The sequence below is a fragment of the Macaca mulatta genome, chromosome 2, assembly GCF_049350105.2.
Source record: "Macaca mulatta isolate MMU2019108-1 chromosome 2, T2T-MMU8v2.0, whole genome shotgun sequence".
In the NCBI taxonomy this organism is placed as follows: domain Eukaryota; kingdom Metazoa; phylum Chordata; class Mammalia; order Primates; family Cercopithecidae; genus Macaca; species Macaca mulatta.
The window spans coordinates 53,296,190-53,315,976 of record NC_133407.1 but is presented as its reverse complement, the minus strand read 5'-3'; the positions used below and the strand labels follow the sequence as shown (position 1 = coordinate 53,315,976).

The window sequence follows — 19,787 nt, the reverse complement described above, 5'->3', positions numbered from 1 at the left end:
CTATTTAATGTTGTTCTGAGTGTAAAAATTAAAATGTAAATTTTACCATTCATCTCATATCATGCAATTCCAGTTTTAAGCGCAAACATAAAACATTTAATTCATATGTAGAATCACCAGAATTACACAGTGGAAAATCTGTACAGAATGTATGTGCATGAAAACAGCCCAGCTGATAAATGAGAAGTGGTGGAGATACAGGCAGTACAGCTGATCACAGAAGGATGTTAACTAACTAGAGAATAAAGAATACTTCAGCTGGAAAGGAAATAATGTTGATCTCTAGTTCAAGAAACTAGGTCCCAAATGAAAAGTGGCCAGGGTCACACAGGTAAAGACTGATGAGAACTTCTCTTACCATCCAAGCAGCATTGTTGAAATTCACTATGTAATATTAGTTCAGGTTTCTTATATACTGGATTTCAGGTCTACTGACATTCAAAGTTTTATTGAGCTTGACTAGGTACCTCTGGGAATATTCAGATGTACACACTGTGAGTCCAAGTAGAATCCCAAAGCAGTTACGACTGTCACAGATGTAGCAATACCTTTGGCCCCAAAACTTGTTGAAGGAGAGACTAAATTAGAACTAGTCACACTGACATGTTTTTAATATTATGCATTGATTCTGCTGGGAAATAAAAGAGGCATCTTCCTTCATGGGGGAGAAAAGTGACTGGTGTGTATGTGTTCTTGGCAGGAGTTTTTGCCATCTGAGCCAGGCTCAGTTGGGGAGAATATCAGATTCAGAAGAGACCTGAAAGATAAACTCATTCAGTGGCTTTTAAACTGTGTTCTAGGGATCCACACACATTTCATTACATTTATTTTATTATTTGAAAAACTAAGTTAAAAAATGCTTACTACTCAAATATGTTACAGATCAAAGCTTGACATGGTGGAAATCACAGATCATGATAATCTTCAAATATCTCATGAGGAAATGCTATACATGGTACCTTATGAAATAGGTATACTACTTTTATCTGTGCTATGTATTAGGGAGCCATACAAGACTTCATTTTATGAAAGGATTCCCTTGCACAAAAGTTAAGTTTGAAAATCACTGATCTATTCATCCCCCTCCAAATAAGCCTCTAAGAACTGTTGATAGATTCATAATACATGTTTAACAAATTTCAGTCATCATTATTTCCTACAGATAGAGAAATTGAGGCCTAGGTTGACTAAATGACTTGCCCAACACATCCAGATATTTAGCAGCAAAGCCAGAAATTTTACCTGTGTCTTGACTCCTAGATCATTTTTCTTTTTACTCTATTGCAATTGCCTCCAGATTCCATTCCCAGCAAATAGCTAAAATATTAAGTCTTCCAGGCATAGGCTGTATTTCCTGTCCCTTTGATCTATCCTTTTCTTAGTCCTGGGAGCCAGGAGGGAAAAAGAGAGAGAAAGAGAAGGGGGGCGAGAGAGAGAGAGAGAGAGAAAGAGAGAAAGAGAGATCTCAGCAGAGGACTCACCAAGATGTTCTTATTTTGACATCTTTAACACTTGGGCCAAAAAAGTGACAATCCTGCTTTTAAATGTTTATCCCATTTTCCTTATAAAAACACTTATATGTGGCAGACCATGGATCCCAAATTTTGATCAGAAATGTGATCTTTCTTTCAGAGGTCCCAAAGATAGCCAATTATTTACAGCCTAGAGGAGAGGTAAGAACCCACAGCTACCATGAATGAATAAATGATGAGTTCTGACCATCGTTCTCCAACTCTACAAACTGTGGCACTACACACAAATTTAAGATATCCACAAGCCCCACTTCTGAAAACTTTCCAGTCACTTATGCGGCCTGTTCTGAAGATACTTTCAAACCATTCCTTCTCCCTCCTTCTCCCATCCTCTATACATTGATATACTCTTGTCTATGCCTATCTTTCTAGTCTTTGAACACTTCCATATTCAGGCTTAGAGTAACAAATGAGTAAATGGGGAAAAAATGAAATCCCCAAACCGCTTTACAAAGGCTTAAATGTATGATTAGAATATTACTGTAATATCTATATGGCAAATAATAGGAACTCAATAAATACTTGAATTAATAAATTTGTTTTACATATTTTTATGGAATATTTCTTATTTTCTGCTTACAAGTTAAAGGGATTGTTGAAAAGCACACAGATTGATAAAATGAATAACGCAGTAAGCAAAGCTGCCTTTATAGGGAGGTTCGGACCATGTCCCGCAACACTAGGCTACTTACTGGTGGGCTTTAATGATGGTGATGAGTGATTTACCTGAATTCAGCCATCTTTAACCTACTCCCCCTTGTGGTTAGTGTGAGACATTTTAAGGTGGCTGGTGTGGCTTTCACTCCTTTAGCACTATGTTCTGACCTAGAGATAAAATAATTCACGGACAAAACCAAACTCAAAACCAAAACATTTTAAGAGTGGACTAGACTAATGTGAATGCGGGAAGACCTAGAGAGCCAGGCCCTTTTCTCTTGATCTCTTTCTTTCCTAAGCAGCTCCTTCACCTTCATCAAGACTCAGCTCAGGACCAACCCCTTCCAGAAAGTTTGTTCTGGTTTCTTGCTCTGTGAGTTTGAGGCCTCAACTTGTGACTACCTCTATCAAAGAGCCTATCACTCTGTGTCTCTGCTCACTAGTCCCTAGTCCCCAGTGGACTGTGAACAACTGGAGGTGGGGGCAGGAACTGTGCCTTGCATTTCTTTATTCCAAAATGTCTTCTTTTGCCAGCTATGGAGTAGATGTTCAATAAATGTTTGTTGAAATAAATAAGTGGTTCTTGCCACTAAAAACTTCAGACAATTGGTATAATATCTCAGGTTGCAATTTTCTCATTTATTTTATTAGGGATTGAGGACTTTAAGTCCCTAAAGAGTCTGTGTGTCTGGAATTACATTTATTATCAAAATATTCTGTAAGAATTGGTCCCCTTTTGACTTTCAAGTTATTTTTTTTTTGAGATGGAGTCCCGCTCTGTCACCTAGGCTGGAGTGCAGTGGTGCGATCTCGGCTCACTGCAACCTCCACTTCCCGGGTTCATGTCATTCTCCTGCCTCAGCCTCCCGAGTAACTGGGACTACAGGTGCCCGCCACCACGACGTTGGGCTAATTTTTTGTATTTTTAGTAGAGACGGAGTTTCACCGTGTTAGCCAGGTTGGTCTTGATCTCCTGACCTCGTGATCCACCCGCCTTGGCTTCCCAAAGTGCTGAGATTACAGGCGTGAGCCACCGCACCTGGCCTTGACTTTGAAGTTCTTTTATTTGGGGACTTTTGAATCTTTTTGACTCTATGCAATTGTATGTCATGGTATGTTAATATTGGAGGTGGGAATGGAAAACAGCCCAGTAGTTACTAGCAAAGATAGCATTGAAGAGATTTCTTCATAAGTAATTGTCTGAATGATTATTTTCCAAAGAAAATCATCTATTCCATATAGACCTCAAATAAGTTTTTATTTATATTTTTTATTTCATTTCAAGACATACCAGCTTATGGAGAGGTCTAGAAGTATTTCCTCCTCTTGGCTTGGAGTTCCCAACATATCAAGTTTTAATAATATTTGACTCAGGACCGCAAAGCATTATTTAGCAAATATACAGTTTGTGTTCAAGACATTTGAGGAAAATAAAAACAGGAAGAAAAAATTACTAAGCTTCCCCCAACATGGTTTAAATTTCTATGTTGATTCAATGAGTAAACATTGAAAAATGTATATGACTGTGAATCTAAGAATAGTAATACTTAATACAGACTCTGCCATAAAACAAAACTTTGTCCAGACTTTTCTCAAAAAGATAATGGATACAAGTGTTGGCAAGGGTGTGGAGAAAGGGGAACGTTTGTACACTGTTGGTGGGAACGTAGATGGATGCAGCAAGTATGGAGGTTTCTAAGGAAATCAAAAGAAAAACTACGAAACTACCGCATGACCTGGCGATCTCCCTTCTGGGCATATATCCAAAGGAAATGAAATCACCACCTCATAAAGATAGCTGCACTTTCATGTTGATTGAGGCATTACTCACAATAGACAAGATATGGAAACAACCAAAGCACTGTCAACCGATGAATGGATAAACTGTGATATATATAGTATGATGGAATAGTATTCAGCCTTAAAAAAGATTCTGTCATTTGACACAACATGGATGAATGGAGAGGACACTATGCTAAGTGAAGTGAACTAGACCACAAGAAGAAAAATACTGCACGATCTCACTTATATATGAAATCTTTTAAAACATTGAATAAATAGAAATGGAGAGTATAATGGTGATTGGAGTGGGAGGACGGGGGAAATGGGCAGAGGTAGGTTAAAGGGGACAAAGTTGCAGTTATATAGGATGAATTAATCTAGAGATCTAATGAATAACATGAGGAAGACAGCTAAAAATATTACATACTGGAAATTTGCTAAGAGAGATTTTTGGTACTTTTACCACACACACAAAAGTGAGTATGTGAGAGGATGGATGTGTTAGTTCACTTGACTATAGTAATCACTTTATCATATATGTGTGTATCAAAACATCGTGCTGTACATCTTAAATATACACCATAAAGAAAGTGTTCAAACTGCCTAAGATCTAGAAGACATCAGAGAGGATTGTATACAAGTCTGGCAATGAGGCAAAGTGAGAATTCATTGTCTTATCCCACGTCTCTGTTTTGTTTCTGTGAGAATTTGGGTCTATTGGAGGCAGAGAGAGTGGTGTGCTCTAAGGATACTGACAGCTGGAACTTTTGTTCCTCTAAAGTAGGAAGCACTCAGAAGTGGGAATGTTCGCAGGAGACAGTCCTTTCAGAACTGAGGTAAAAATTTTTCAAATTAAAAAAAAATGTTTTGGAGGCCATGGAAAGAAATTGATATTTTTAATGAACTAAGTTAGGACAGGAGGAATCTGCAACTGGTCAGAAAATAGAATTTTAAGTAAAGGGAAGAAAAATAAATCTTGTAGATACCAGGATGTTTGTTGCTAAGCAATATTTTTTGGGTGTGTTTGTGTTGTTGTTTTTTGAAACTTACTGCTAGTTTGTAAAGAGGGACTCTTTGATTATAAAGAAAACTGCAGGCCAGGCATTGTGGCTCACACCTGTAATCCCAGCACTTTGGGAGGCCGAGGTGGGCGGATCACCTGAGGTCAAGAGTTCGAGGCAAGCCTGACCAACCTGGAGAAATCCCATCTCTACTAAAAAATACAATATTAGCCGGGCGTGGTGGCACATGCTGTAATCCCAGCTACTTGGGAGGTTGAGGCAGGAGAATTGCTTGAACCCGAGAGGCGGAGGTTGACGTGAGCCGAGATCGCGCCATTGCACTCCAGTCTGGGCAACAAAAGCAAAACTCCATCTCAAAAAAAGAAAAAGAAAACTGTAGTTTGAAATGTAAAATGACCCCATAATGAGGCCTGTATTTGCCTTTACTGCAGTCTTTTCAGGAATGTAGGCACAGGTTAATCTGTATGTAAAGGATTATGTTAGCCTCTGAGAGACTCTGGGAAAGGGGTGTCCTGTTAAAGTCATAAAGGCTCTTCTTTTCCTTCAAAAGGTATTTTTTTTTTCTATGTAGAAAATCTACCAGAAAACCTTGCCAAATGTCTAAGGATGGCAAAAAGAGTTATCTCAGATCTTCTATTCGTGTTTGGGAATTCTAATAAACTGAATTCATGTTTTCATTTATTTATTTGTTTCGTTTTAAATTTTTGTGAGTACATCATACATCTATATATTTATAGGGTACATGAAATATTTTGATATAGGCATACAATGCATAATAATCACATCGGGGTAAATAGGGTATCCATCATCTCAAGCATTTATCCTTCTTTGTGTTTCAAACAATCCAATTATAGTCTTTTAGTTATCTTTAAATGTACAATAAATTATTGTTGATTGTAGTCACTCTGCCATGCTATCAAATACTAAATTTTATTCATTCTATCTAATTATATTTTTGTACCCATTAACCATTCCCACTTACCCCTCACCCCCACTGCCAAACTATCCTTTTCAGTCTCTGGTAACCATCATTCTACTATCTCCATGAGTTCAATTGTTTTTATTTTTAAATCCCACAGATGAGTGAGAACATGCAAGTTTGTCTTTCTGTTCCTGGCTTGTTTCACTTAACATAATGACCTCCAGTTCCATCCATGTTGTTGCAAATGACAGGATATTATTCTTGTAATGACTGAATAGTACTCCATTGCGTATATGTACATTTTCTTTCTCCATTCATCTGTTGATGGATGCTTAGGTTGCTTTCAAATTTTAGATATTGTAAACAGTGCTGCAACAAACATAGAAGTGCAGACATCTCTTTGATATACTGATTTCCTTTCTTTTGGGTATATACCAGCAGTGGGATTGCTAGATCATATGGTAGCTCTATTTTCGGTTTTCTGAGGAACCTCCAAACTGTTCTCCGTGGTGGTTGTACTAATTTACAGTCCCACCAGCAGTGTACAAGCGTTGCCTTTTGTCCACAACCTTGTCAGCATTTGTTATTGCCTGTCTTTGGATATAAGCCATTTTAACTTACGTGAGATGATATCTCATTGTAGTTTCGATTTGCATTTCTCTGTTAATCAGTGATGTTGAGCACGTTTTCATATGTCTGTCATTTGTATGTCTTCTTTTGAGAAATGTCTATTCAGATCTTTTGCCCATTTTAGAATAGGATTATTGGAGTTTTTCCCTATAGAGTTGTTTGAGTTCCCTATATGTTCTGGGTATTAATCCTTTGTCAGATAGGTAACTTGCAAATATTTTCTCCCATGCTATGGGCTGTCTCTTCACTTTGTTGATTGTATCCTTTGCTGTGCAGAAGCTTTTCAGCTTGATGTGATTCCATTTACCCATTTTTGCTTTGGTTGCATATGCTCATGGGGCATTATTCAAGATATCGTTGTCCAGTCCAATGTCCAGGAGAGTTTCTCCAATGTTCTTTTTTTTTTTTTTTTTTTTTGGTAGTTTCTTAGTTTTAGGTCTTATATGTAAGTCTGTAATCCATTTTTATTTGATTTTTGTATACTGTGAGAGATAGGGGTCTAGTTTCATTCTTCTGCATCTGGATATTCAGTTTTCCCAGCACTGTTTTTTGAGAGACTGTCCTTTCCCCAGTGTATGTTCTTGGCACCTTTGTCAAAAATGAGTTCACCGAGGTGTATAGATTTGTTTCTGGATTCTCTATTCTGATCCATTGGTCTATGTGTCTGTTTTTATGCCAGTCAGTACCATGCTGTTTTGGTTTCCACAGTTCTTTAGTATTATTTGAGGTCAGGTACTGTGATTGCTCCAGTTTTGTTTGTTTTGCTCAGGATAGCTTTTGGCTATTCTGGGTCTTTTGTGGTTCCATATAAATTTTAGAATTATTTTTTCTATTTCTTTGAAGAATGTCATTGGTATTTTGATAGGGGTTGCACTGAATCTGAAGAATGCTTTAGATGTATGGACATTTTAATAATATTGATTCTTTTAATCTATGAACATGAAATATCTTTTCATTTTTTGTGTATTTTCTTCAACTTCTTTTATCAGTGTTTCATAGTTTTCATTATAGAGCTCTTTCACTTCTTTGGTGAGGCTAATTCTTAGTTTTTTTTGTAGTTACTGTAAATGGGATTATTTTCTTAAATTTTTTTCAGATTGTTTGCTGTTGGCATATAGAAATGCTACTAATTTTTGTACATTGATTTTTTAATCCTGAAACTTTGCCAAATTTATCAGTTTGAATAGTTTTTTTGTGTGTGGAGTCTTTAGATTTTTCCAAATATAAGATTATATCATCTACAAACAAGAATAATTTGACTTCTTCCTTTCCAGTTTGGATGGCCTTTATATCTTTCTCTTGTTTGATTTCTGTAGTTAGTACTTCCAGTACTATGCTGAATAACAGTGGTGAAAGTAGTCATCCTTGTCATGTCACAGATCCTAGAGGAAAAGTTTTCATTTTTGCTTCATTCAATGTGATACTAACTGTGGGTCTGTCATATTTAGCTTTTATTGTGTTGAAGTATATTCCTTTATACCAGTTTTTTGAAGGTTTATTAATCATGAAGAGATGCTAAATTTTATCAAATGCTTTTTCAGTATCAATTGAAATGATCATGTAATTTTTGTCTTTCATTCTGTTGATATGATGTATCACATTCATTAATTTGTGTATGTTGAACCATCCTTCCATCCCTGGGATAAATTCAATTCAGTCATGATGAATGATCTTTTTAATGTGTTGTTGAATTCAGTTTGCTAGTATTTTGTTGAGGATTTTTGCATCAATGTTCATCAGGGGTTTGGCCTATGTTTTTCTTTTCTTTTTTTGATGTGTCTTTGTCTGGTTTGGTATTATGGTAATACTGGCTTCATAGAATGAATTTGGAAGTATTCCCTCTTCTATTATTCAGAGTAGTTTCAATAGAATTGGTTTAGTTCTTTTTTAAATGTATGATAAAGTTATCATGTTGTTTCTGAGCTCTGACAAATAATATAAGCTTGTTTACTTTGTAACAACAAAAATTTGTTTTTCTAGAAATGCATATGCATTCCCATTTTTACGCCTGCTCCTAGAAAAATAACTGTGTATTCATATAGCAGGGCCATTGGACTTTTAAAAAAAATAGGAAAAACAGGCATAACTTTATTTTTAATTTGTGGGGCACTATTAATAAACCTAGTACATTTGTAGCACTACAATGATGTTGAAGCAGGAAATTTCCCTGACCCCTCTGTGGGCAAGAACTGGAACTAGTTGGCTGCTTCAGCACCAGAAGGGGCAAGCTCTACTCACTCGAACCCACAGCGCTTAACCCGTTACTGAAGGGAGCATGCAGGTGAGGAGGTGCACGAGCTGGGGAGAGTGTTTTGGAGTGCCAACAGGAACAAACTTTGTACCGGTCCTGTGGCAGTGTTTTGGGGATGTCCATGACCCCTGAAGCCCCAGAAGGAGTGTTACAGTCAGTGCTCTTTTAGCTTTGCCATCCATGGACAGCTTAAGTGTTAACAGCTCAGTAGAGAGTCAGTGTGACTGCCTTTTGCACCCACACCTGGGTTCTTATCTGGCATCCAGGAAGAATGTTGCATAAATGAATTTGAAGGATGGTCAATATGGGGGATTTTATTGCCAATGATGGTGGCTCTCAGCAGAAAGGGGAGCTGAAAAGCGGACAGATTGGGGGAAGGTAAGCTTCCTCTGGAGTCTGGCTGGGGATGACCAAACTCCTCTCCAAAGCTGTGCCATCAAGCTGTCCCTCTGAAGTCAAGCCGCTTCTCTCCAACTGTAGTTTCTGACATCCAACTGCATCTCCTCTTCTCCTCTCTCTGCTGGCTGAGCTTGGGGTTTTTATGGGCACATGATGAGGGGCAGGGGGATCATGGGTGGTTTTGGAAAAGGCAACATTCAAGTGGGAAAACAGGGATGTATGTTCTCACTTTGGGCCACAGTTCCAGGCTTGAAGGTGAGGCCCTCACTGGGGACCTGCCCTCTTCTGCCCAGAATTTTCCTGTCTCCTGTCCCTATCAATGTGAAAATTGGTTTTGATCTAAAATGATTGAATATTAGTTAACAGAATCAAAAGTTTTTTATTGGTAGAAAGACTTAAAAACTAGATTCCCCATTGATCTATTTTTAGGCTTTGTGGTGACAGAGCCTGGCACCTAAGGGACATTCAATAAATATTTGTTGACTCATGATTGACAAGTATCAATTTTGAGGCTAAAATGAAAAGTCCACTTAGAGTATAAGAAGTTTATATAACTTATCTTAACCACGGTAATGATTTTAGCTGAAGTTTTCATTGTTCTTCCTTCATTTGGATTTCCTGACCTCTGAAAAGTGGAAGACAATTTTATATTAACAAAATTATCTCTAGGCCAGGCATGATGGCTCATGCCTGTAATCCCAGCACTTTGAGGCCAAGCCAGGAGGATTACTTGAGCCCAGGAGTTTGAGACCAGCCTGGGCAATATAGCAAGATCCTCTCTCTACACACAAAAAATTTTTTTTTAATTAGCTGGGTATGGTGGCACATGCTTATAGTCCCAGCTATGCAGGAGGCTAAGGTAGGAGGATCACCTGAGCCTGGAGGTCAAGGCTGCAGTGAGCTGTGATCTCTCCACTGCACTGCAGCCTGAGTGACAGAACAAGACCCTGTCACAAAAAGAAAGAAAGAAAGAAAGAAACCCTTTAAAATAATGTGATGTCTGGGATTAGCTTCAAAATAATGAACAAGATGGGCTATAAGTTCATCATTGTTGAAGCTGAATGATTCATACACGGGAGTGCGTTATATTATCCTCTCTACACATACATATATATGAAGTTTTATATATATATATGTATATAACTTTTCAATACGTAAGGTTAAAAAAGGATTTATAAGATTGAAATGTAGTTCCTGTGTCTTTCCCAAATATTTATTTCTCATTCTGGGTCCCTTACTTAAAAGACAAATGAGGTTGGGGAGAGCATTTCCAGGCTCCAAAAATTTGATAGTATTGCTTATCTCCCTAATCCTAGGCCTCCTCTTTAGAAGCTTCTGGACAGGAATGAAGGCTTTTGGAAGCTTCCCAACACTTATGGTTGAACAGCCTACTTTAGTTTCCATTACCTTCTTTTCTGGGTGGAGAAAAAAGCCCTTTAGGTTCAACAATTTACAAGGATGTGACAGGGGAGGTGGTTTTCCATTGAGAAAGAGATAATGGCAGCATTCCTTGCCTGAGAAAGGAGTTGCAAGGTGCTGTTGCCTCAGGGCACACTCCAGACAACTGAAACCAGCTGTTGCTGACTGGGCTGACTTTTAATTGATTATTTTGGTACTTGTGTTGGCAATTTTCCCTTTTCCTCAGTCTTTGAAAAAAAAAGCAAACACATCTGTTTATGTAACTACTAGAAGAAACACAAGGTTCTTAGCAACTGACCTAGTGTACCTTGACGGAATTGTATTATGTTTTGTGGGCATGGACTGCCATATAATTTGTGAGTCTTTTTTGATCACTCGGGTTTTGCTGGTAATATTTCAACAAAGGAGAGGAGATATTCGGGGCTGTCTTTGCTCTTGCCTTGTGAGATGTTCTCACCCTGCTCCAGTATAATTGAGCCAATATGAGTTTTAATCTTTTTTTCCTCATTAAGAAATGCTCAAATTTATATATAGAACACTGAAATCCAATATATATTTAAGAAGTTATCTCTAGGCAGTATAAAAGAAACCAAATACATTTGTAACACTACAATGATGTAAAAATTTGTTTTGTTTGACTTAAAATGATTAAATATTGGTTAAAAGAGTCAATACTTTTTTATTGCTAGAAAGACTTAAAAAAACAAACCCTGGAGATTATTCTATCTGAAAGTTCTTATTTATGCAATAGAAGTTACTGATGCCCAGAAAAGCAATGTGACTTGTCACTATCACAGGTCCCTTTGAGAAAACTTTTTTTTTGTTTTTGCTCTCTCTGAAAAGCAGTTTTACAGGGCCTGACAAAAAAATTCACTCAGCACAGCCATAGTTCAAAAGTTAGTGAGCCATAGGAGCTATGGCAGAGTAGAAAAATGAATTTGCTGTCATCTGCTGTTTTGTTTTATGCAAGACACATACCATGGAACCTCCAGCTTTAGGGTTCTCAGGGAGACAATGTAATGTAATGTTTCTATTACAGAAAAAAATAGAGAAAACTCAGCCATAAAGGTTCCAGTTCAAAAATTCAGTTAACGTGCGTTTGGGAAATCAAAATATCGTTCTCATATTCAAAGAAAATAATTGCTGTTAAAGTCAATTTGGGGGAAATCTGCTTTTAATAACACTCTCTTTAGAGAATAGTCACTCAAAAATTGAGAAAATAGATTCAGCTTCAAGTCAAATATTCTCTATGCACTATACTGATAAGACAGAAATTGGGGGCAGGGGGAGTCTTTTAGAAAAGAATCAGTAAATGGAGAATATATTACCAAGTGAAATGCATCTAACATTTTATCTCTCCTGAAAGAATATTTATAAGAATTAACTTTCGTCTGTGTATGAAGTGTATATTATTTATAGCTATTTAAAGCTATTAAAAGAAAATTGAAAAAGGTAATTTAAAAGTGTTTACTTTCTCTTAACCTTTTTCATTTTGACTTATTCCAACCATTGCCACCATACATAGAAACTTTCCCATTCTAAAGGAGACAGAGACCACTTTGTAGAACAAAAGTGGCTTTAAACACTTATCTTGTGGTCTTGGGAAGAGTGGAGAAAAGGGAGGGGAGGGGAGGAAAGTAAGGAGGGTAGAAGAAAGGACTCCTTTCTAACAAACCTTTTAAGAGCAATATTCTTAGAAATATTTAACTCCTATAAACTTTGCCTCACATATTTGCCAAGTGCTTAAAAAAAAAAAAAAAAAAAAGAGTAAAGGAGACAGTAATAATAGTGGGCTATAAAGGTGGAAGGAAGACAACAAAGATAACTCCAGGAAAGGAACAATGCCTGTGCACTGACCCTGGGGAAGGAAGCAGGGGCGTATCGTCTGGACCCTTGAGTTGCGAAGCACTTGACCTTCAGTTTCTCTGTGGACGATGTGAAATAAAGAGCATCCGCCTCTTTTTATTTTAATTCCAGTTAACCTAAGTGCATGAAACTTGACAACTGGGTCATCTTTCCCCTTAGTGCTAATGAGAAATTTTGAACTGAGTAATTTCACATGTATGAGCTGAATTATCTATCAAAATGATTTCCTGAAAAAATTGGATAGTGATATACTGTGGATATTATTTATACATAATACTATTGACATACTGTAGATATTATTTTAAAGGGCCTCAGAACTTTTCTTTGCACACGATCCACTGTAAGAAATACATTTTATATCACAACACACATATGCATACATGTAAATCTAAATTACTGAAATGGAAGTTTCATTTAAAAAATACTTTCCCGGCTGGGGGCGGTGGCTGATACCTGTAATCCCAGTACTTTGGGAGGCCGAGGCGGGCGGATCACCTGTCGGGAGTTCAAAACCAGCCTGACCAACATGGAGAAGCCCCATCTCTACTAAAAGTACAAAAATCAGCCAGGCGAGGTGGCATATGCCTGTAATCCCAGCTACTTGGGAGGCTGAGGCTGAAGAATCCCTTGAACCCGGGAGGCGGAGGTTGCAGTGAGCTGAGATCGTGCCATTGCACTCCAGCCTGGGCAACAAGAATGGAATTCCATCTCAAAAAAACAAAAAAAAACATAAACAAACAAAAAAACTAACAAAAAAATACTTTTCCTTACTAGGCGTGATGCATTTTGATATTTTTCCATTTCACTGTATTTTTTTTTTTTAATTCTGGGTTCTAATCCATTAAATTGATTTTACCACCTACGAAAGAATTGAGACTCAGAGTATGAGTCAGAATCACAAACATAAACAAATCAGGGTGCTGGTTGTACTCGAGAATAATATGAAATTCAAGTATATTTGATTTGAAACAAACAAGTCTGGTAGAATCCAGAAGTTACCAAATTTGTGTTTTGTTTGTCATAATGTAAAACTTCAAATTTTTCAGAATCAGGTATTCTTCCAATTAGTATGTGGCTTATGCTGGTAAAAGACGATTTGGCAGCAAAACTCTTTTAAATAATAGACATTTTGCAATGAGAAGAATAGTGACTTCTCAGTTCTGGGGGCTCTTAATATAAAGTTGGGGCCTTAGATAAGACAGAAAAATCTTCTAAATAGAGAATTGCAAGAAGGAACTGAAAACAATCTGGAGATAGAAAAGGATTCTTAAAAATTGAAAAATGCTAACTAACACATTGCACACTTACCATTGAATTTAGCTTTCCACAGGATAATGAACACTTCCAAGAATTTCACAAAGTATCTTAAAGTTTTGTGTTCCAATGCCCTGCTCAATAAATGCAGGATTTCCCTCTGTGTTATTCCTTCAATCATTAAAAATATATTTGTTAAACATGCACAATATGTCCAGAGATGCAGAAAGCAATAAAATTTAGAAAGCTGTCCTCAGGGCTCCTACAATTAGTTAGAAGGGATAAAAGATGAGCAAAAAAATCCTAAAATGGATGCTCATCCCCAGTAAGCGGGGAGCTCCCCCTATTTCTTTTCTCTTGCCACAGAAACTCAGTTCCTTTGATTACTGGCTACTTCTTTATTAGACAGCTCTGGTTGTTTTTACATTGAATGGTTCCTTCAGTGACATCAGTCCAAATTCCATTTCTGTCCTTGGTGGCCATACAGTTAAAAAAGAAACAAATTTAGAGTAAACCCCGCTTTACCAGATTGACATCAAGAGGGGAGACACATTCCTAAGACCCCGTGAAAATCTGAGCAGGACACACCCACTGGCATCCCAGTTTGAGAAAGGGCAACTCCTGGACTGAATCCAGCAGAATCAGAACCATAGACTATTTTAGTTGACAGAGACCCTTCAAAGATATTTATCTAACTTCTATAATTCTTTAAATAGGAAAATGAGTTTGCAACCTAATCCACTGAAATATTTTCTAGGAGACGTGATTCTGATTTCATCAAGGACATCAGTGGGAAAATAGGATTCACTTTTCAGAAGTTTAATTAAGTCAACTTTGCTGCAACAGATTTTTTTTTACCCTTGAGGCGGATATTTCATATGGTTTAGCCTCTAAAGTAACCTTAAACATAAGGCTCTAGGCTTTTTGATGAAGAATTTGTGTATGTAATATCCCCAAGTGAACTGAAGTTAAGAAGAACTAGTATGAACAACTAATAAATTGTAGTACAGGCTACAATTTAAGTAGTACATAGCTTTTTCAAGCTATGGATTATTATTGTTATTATACTATAGTCACAGTTTACAATGCGTGTTCACAAACCTGCTCTTTTTAAGCCTTACAATAATCTTTGAAGTAGGTTTTCTAAACCTTTCTTTCACAAAAGGAAACTAAGAAAGAATTCCTCTTACACTCATAGCAAATGAGAACTGGAATAGTATAAGTATTTTCTAGTTTAACCCCTTGATTTCGTAGAACCCGAGGCATGTAAGGGTTAAGCAATGTGGTAGATTTAAGACTAGAACTCAGGAATAAGACTCTCAGGAGACCTCTTTGCTCGATATTCTGCACATATTTGCCAGAATCCTGTGGGAGTAATCTGTAAATCTCATCAGATTCTTCTAAACATTTATAAATTGGACCATGTTGTACCTTGTGTTACGCAAATTTGTTTCCTCACTTGGCTATAACTTGGACATCTTTCTATGTTGATACCTATGTTGCGATCTCATTGTTATTTTTGAAGGGTGAATTAATTGGTACTCAGTAAGTATGCTCCAACTCAGTGATACCTATTATTTGTGCCAGTGTCAGTCTTGACTTGTCTGTGCCTGTGCCATATTAGTTATTAAATATTTTGAAGAATGATTCCTAGTCCTTTCTCTGTATTCCAAAACAGAGCAGCTGTATCTCTCAAGTCTTGAATGTAACCCACCATATTTCTCAACAAACCTAAAGCTCAACAAAGGCTAGAACTATGTGACAAGCATGCAGATCTTCACAATGCAAGGCAGACAATCTGGTGTTCTGAGAACAAGACTGAGGTCTTTCTGCAGATGCCTAGGCCATATGTGGAAGTTGACACTTGGCAACAACAGGTAACTTTTGTTGTTTTATTTTCCACAAGAATTCTGACTGTTAGAGAACCTTCCATGGGTATTCTAATCATTTCTGCTCTTATGGGCAAATTTAAAGACATTGTAATCTTTAATGATAGTCTCTGAGAAGTGAGAAAGCAGGATTTCTTCCTCCGTACCATCCTGAGTCACAATTGCACATGCGCAAACAGTTGAGCAGAATATCCTTTGATGAAGTCACCAAAATGGCTGAAAAGGGCAATGATTTGATTGATGGCAAAATCAGATATTTGCCATTTGATGGTAGAATTGGATAAGGAAATATTTTGGAATCTCCTCTCAATTTTCTCATCAAGTATAGTTTTGACAGAATGCAGAATGTAAAGTGGTTTTTTTTTTTTTTACTCCTAACTTCAAGATAGAAAACTTTCACCACCCTTGTGAATTCCTAATGAATTCGGTATTACTAAGTTTCATGTGTTGCCAACATTTATGCCTTTCTGAAAAATAAGCAACTCCATAGCATTTAAAATTAGATATTTGTGATTTTGACTCATGTGTCTGTCAAAATGACAGTTACAGTGCCACTTTGGACTATTGAGATTTACAGCATGTTGGAAAATCGAACTTCTTCCTTTGCAGTAAATGTGAAACCATAATTGATGTGAGTTCCTTTTTTTTTTCCCTGTCATCATCAACTAACTCCCAAAATAATAATAATGTAATCATGAGGAGTACTGTGGGAAAGTGTCTGGTCAGGCTGGTTGAGCAATGAATGAAGGTGATAGTGGTGATGGGTGGTGTAGTTGTTTTTTCCAGGGAGTCAAGCTTTTTAGATCTCTGACAAATGGAATTACTCTTTTTTTTTTTTTTCATTTACACATTGGCTCACAGCATAATACCTGGCGCCACTATTACCCAATCTAAACAAATTTACTTTAATAATCCACTTATTTCTGTAATCACGATGTATTCAACTTATGGGCTAGAAGAAATAGAAGAAGAAACAAATACATTTTGAAAGTCTAAAAGCTCCTATTATCATGTTATCAAGGCATAACTTGATAGGGCCTAAAAGCCCTATTTTTGCTTTATCAAGGCAAACTTTAAATGAAAATAAAACTTATACTCATCTTAAAACAGAAAACATTCTGCTCATGGTAAGACACAGAGCAGTGTGAATTACACACACGCATGATGACATCAGAAGTAGCCAACAAACATGCTCCGACTTGAATTAATGTAGGACCAACTCTCAATGTGTTCTCATTCAAACTTCAGCATACTGCACCAGTCTATGTGATTTGGTTTAGGTTTTCTTATTTTAGGTACGTTTATGATAATGACAGATACTTCTTTTATCCCCTTCCTCTCCTGCCCCTCACCCAACATGCACACAATTAAATTATATAATTGTGTATTATTGTCAAATGACAGATAGTCTATTTCCGGAGGTTTGGTTACACTACCCTCAATTTTCTAGTGTACCAACAAGACTATTGACAACATCTACATATTTGCTCTTAGATATTCCTTCTTTGATCTAAGGAACTGAATCCTGTTTAAATGAAAGCAAACACCCCTCAAAGGGGTAATGTTTAAAGATTGTATCGGTCGTTAACACCATAGCATAAATTGTGGAATTCAGGAAATTAGCATTTATTACAGGGCTTTTGAGGGCCTGTGTCAGGTCCAGTGACAGTAAAGACATGCCCTTGAGGAGCTTTTGACTTTTGTCATTACTTCATTTGGTAATGTTGGACAAGTTGATTTACTTTTGGGCTGAAGTTTGTCATCTGTGAATTGAAGGGACTGGATTAGAGTAATGGCTTTTTAAATATCTGGGGATTTCCAGGCTCTCCCTCTGGAAAGAAAAGGGGTTGAAACCAGTATAGCTCTTGGTTCACTTATTTATACCTTAGGCCTTTTTGAAACTTTTTTTTTTTTTGAGAAAGAGATTTTCAGCTAAAATATTAAAAATTAACAGTTCTGGAAATAACCCTACTGGATGATTTTCAAGATTTTTAAAAAAATTGTTGCCTCCAGTGGCATTCAACATTCTGTAATTTGACCCTATTTTCTCTATTCACAATAGGATAACCTCCTAAGAGGACATTTTCACTGAGAAGAGAGAAGTCCAGTAGGGCACTCTCTGGGGGTTTCTTGACATTGGTCAGACAAAGACCTAAAGTGTTTAGTGCTGTGTGTGCCAGTGTGGATGTGCAGGAGGTTGCACCCAAGCTCAGCTTGGCAATTTATCAAATTTGCCAAAGGTTAGGCCTGAGGCTCACCAGAGCCTGGGCCGCCAACTTTGTGAGAAAAAAATTTCCCTCTGAGGAACTTAATTTCCACCAATTCTTCCACTTCAGAAATGTCATTTCTCTCTAAGAAGTGCATTTCCTGCTACTTTTCAGAAAGAAGTTTGGGGCTTCAATAATTCCACTGGCTACATTTCAGCAGGCAAAATGTAGCTTAAAAATATACATAGGAAAAAGGAACTTTCAACACAATAATCTCATCTGATATGGAGAAACTTTAAATACAAACCATATTATGCCTTGGCTCTTTTCCTCCAGCCTCAACTTGGAATATTTTCTGGAATTGTTCCAAAAAAACTCTCTTAACAATGTCAAAAGAAATGTTAGGACACTCTTTCAACAGTCCTTTAAAATATTAGGAAGTGCAGAAATCACTAACTGATTTGAACTGACCAAAACAGAGAAGGGCTTGTTGTTTGGCATTATTTTTATGATGCTCAGATAAAATCTCTTCTTGGATTGACAGTATAAATGGAAAAGATTGAAAGCTATCTGGAATCTTTTTATTGGGGGTCATAGGGTTTGAGGCTTGAGAAAAGCCCCACACTTCCTTAACTTCCCACCATTAAACTCTGAACTTTAGGACCAAAATAAAATCCACGGGGCAAATTTACAAGGGTCTCAGAATGGCTATCCTAGTGGGGGAAAACACAAGGGGAGGGAGTTGAACCTGGGAATCTTAGCATCTTCATGTTGGTCCTGACTGCAACTGCATGTATGGTTGGGGATCTGAGATACAGTCTCTACATTCCAGAGAAAAGAGGAATATCAGTAAAGTAGGAAGATGTCCCAGAGACTGGAGAGATGTAGGCAAGTAAAGGTAAGTAAACAGTGATAGGTAGCTTGAGGACTAAGGTAGAGGTAAACTGGAATTGTCCATGCCCAGCCCTCAACGATCTTTGAAACCGCTCAGCCTTTTAAGTGACTTCTGGTCAAGAAGCAGCCTGGATTTTCGTAGTGTGGCAGGTGTAGACTTTATTACGTGCCATTGTCTCTGAGACAGCTTTTTATTGAAAGAGGAGGAATTTTAAAATATATCAAGTGTATTAGTCCATTTTCACACTGATGATAAAGGTATACCAAAAACTGGGTAATTAATATAGGAAAAAGGGATTAATGAACTTACAGTTCCACATGGTTGGGGAGGCCTCACAATCATGGCAGAAGGCAAGGAGAAGCAAGTCACATCTTACATGGGAGGCAGCAGAAAAGAGAGAGCTTGTGCAGGGAACTCCTCTTTTTAAAAACATCGGGTCTCGTGAGACTTATTCACTATCACGAGAACAGCACGGGAAAGACCTGCCCCCATGATTCAATTACTTCTCACCAGGTCCCTCCTACAACATGTGGGAATTCAACATGAGATTTGGGTGGGGACACAGCCAAACCATATCATCAGAATAATACAGATGCCCAGTGAGTTCTAATGATAAATATTTTCCTCCAGCTAGGAGGATCAGAACAAGTGTGAGGTACTTGACTAGAGCCATGGGTTGGGCACTAAGAAAAAATCTTGCTTCACACACCAGACTATGCAGATGAGGACTGGTCTTTCTCTGATCTTTGTAGTCCTTCTTGGAAAGGTATCATTCATAGTGACAGTATCTAACTTGGCTCAGACTTAGTCCTCATTGAGGCAGTATTTATAAAATGATTTTATTGCTAGTTGGTAAAGATGTTCAGAGGATGTACTCTGTGCCAAATGTTGTTTGTTTGGGGTTTTTTTGGTAAGTCCAAGGTAGGCATTTGAGTGTCACTTCTTTCTATCAGTTCACTCTCTTTCTTTCTTTCTTCATTTCATTTTTTTTTTTTTTTTTTTTGGTGGAGTTTCACTCTTGTTGCCTAGGCTGGAGTGCAATGGCAGGATCTTGGCTTACTG

General features: G+C 37.4%; 2 long non-coding RNA genes across 3 annotated transcripts in view; one reads left to right on the top strand and one right to left on the bottom strand.

Moving 5' to 3' along the window:
• LOC114676281 (uncharacterized) overlaps positions 1-19,787 on the bottom strand; it is a 99,628-nt gene that overhangs the window by 60,558 nt on the left and 19,283 nt on the right. Inside the window, exon 3 of one of the 2 annotated variants that reach the window (XR_013413598.1) lies at positions 1,243-1,384. The exons of the other annotated variant lie outside the window; for it this stretch is intronic. This is a non-coding gene — a long non-coding RNA (uncharacterized LOC114676281). The remainder of the gene's footprint in view (positions 1-1,242; positions 1,385-19,787) is intronic. 2 annotated transcript variants of the gene reach the window in all.
• LOC144339040 (uncharacterized) overlaps positions 1-19,787 on the top strand; it is a 32,147-nt gene that overhangs the window by 7,536 nt on the left and 4,824 nt on the right. The gene's annotated exons all lie outside the window — the stretch shown is intronic.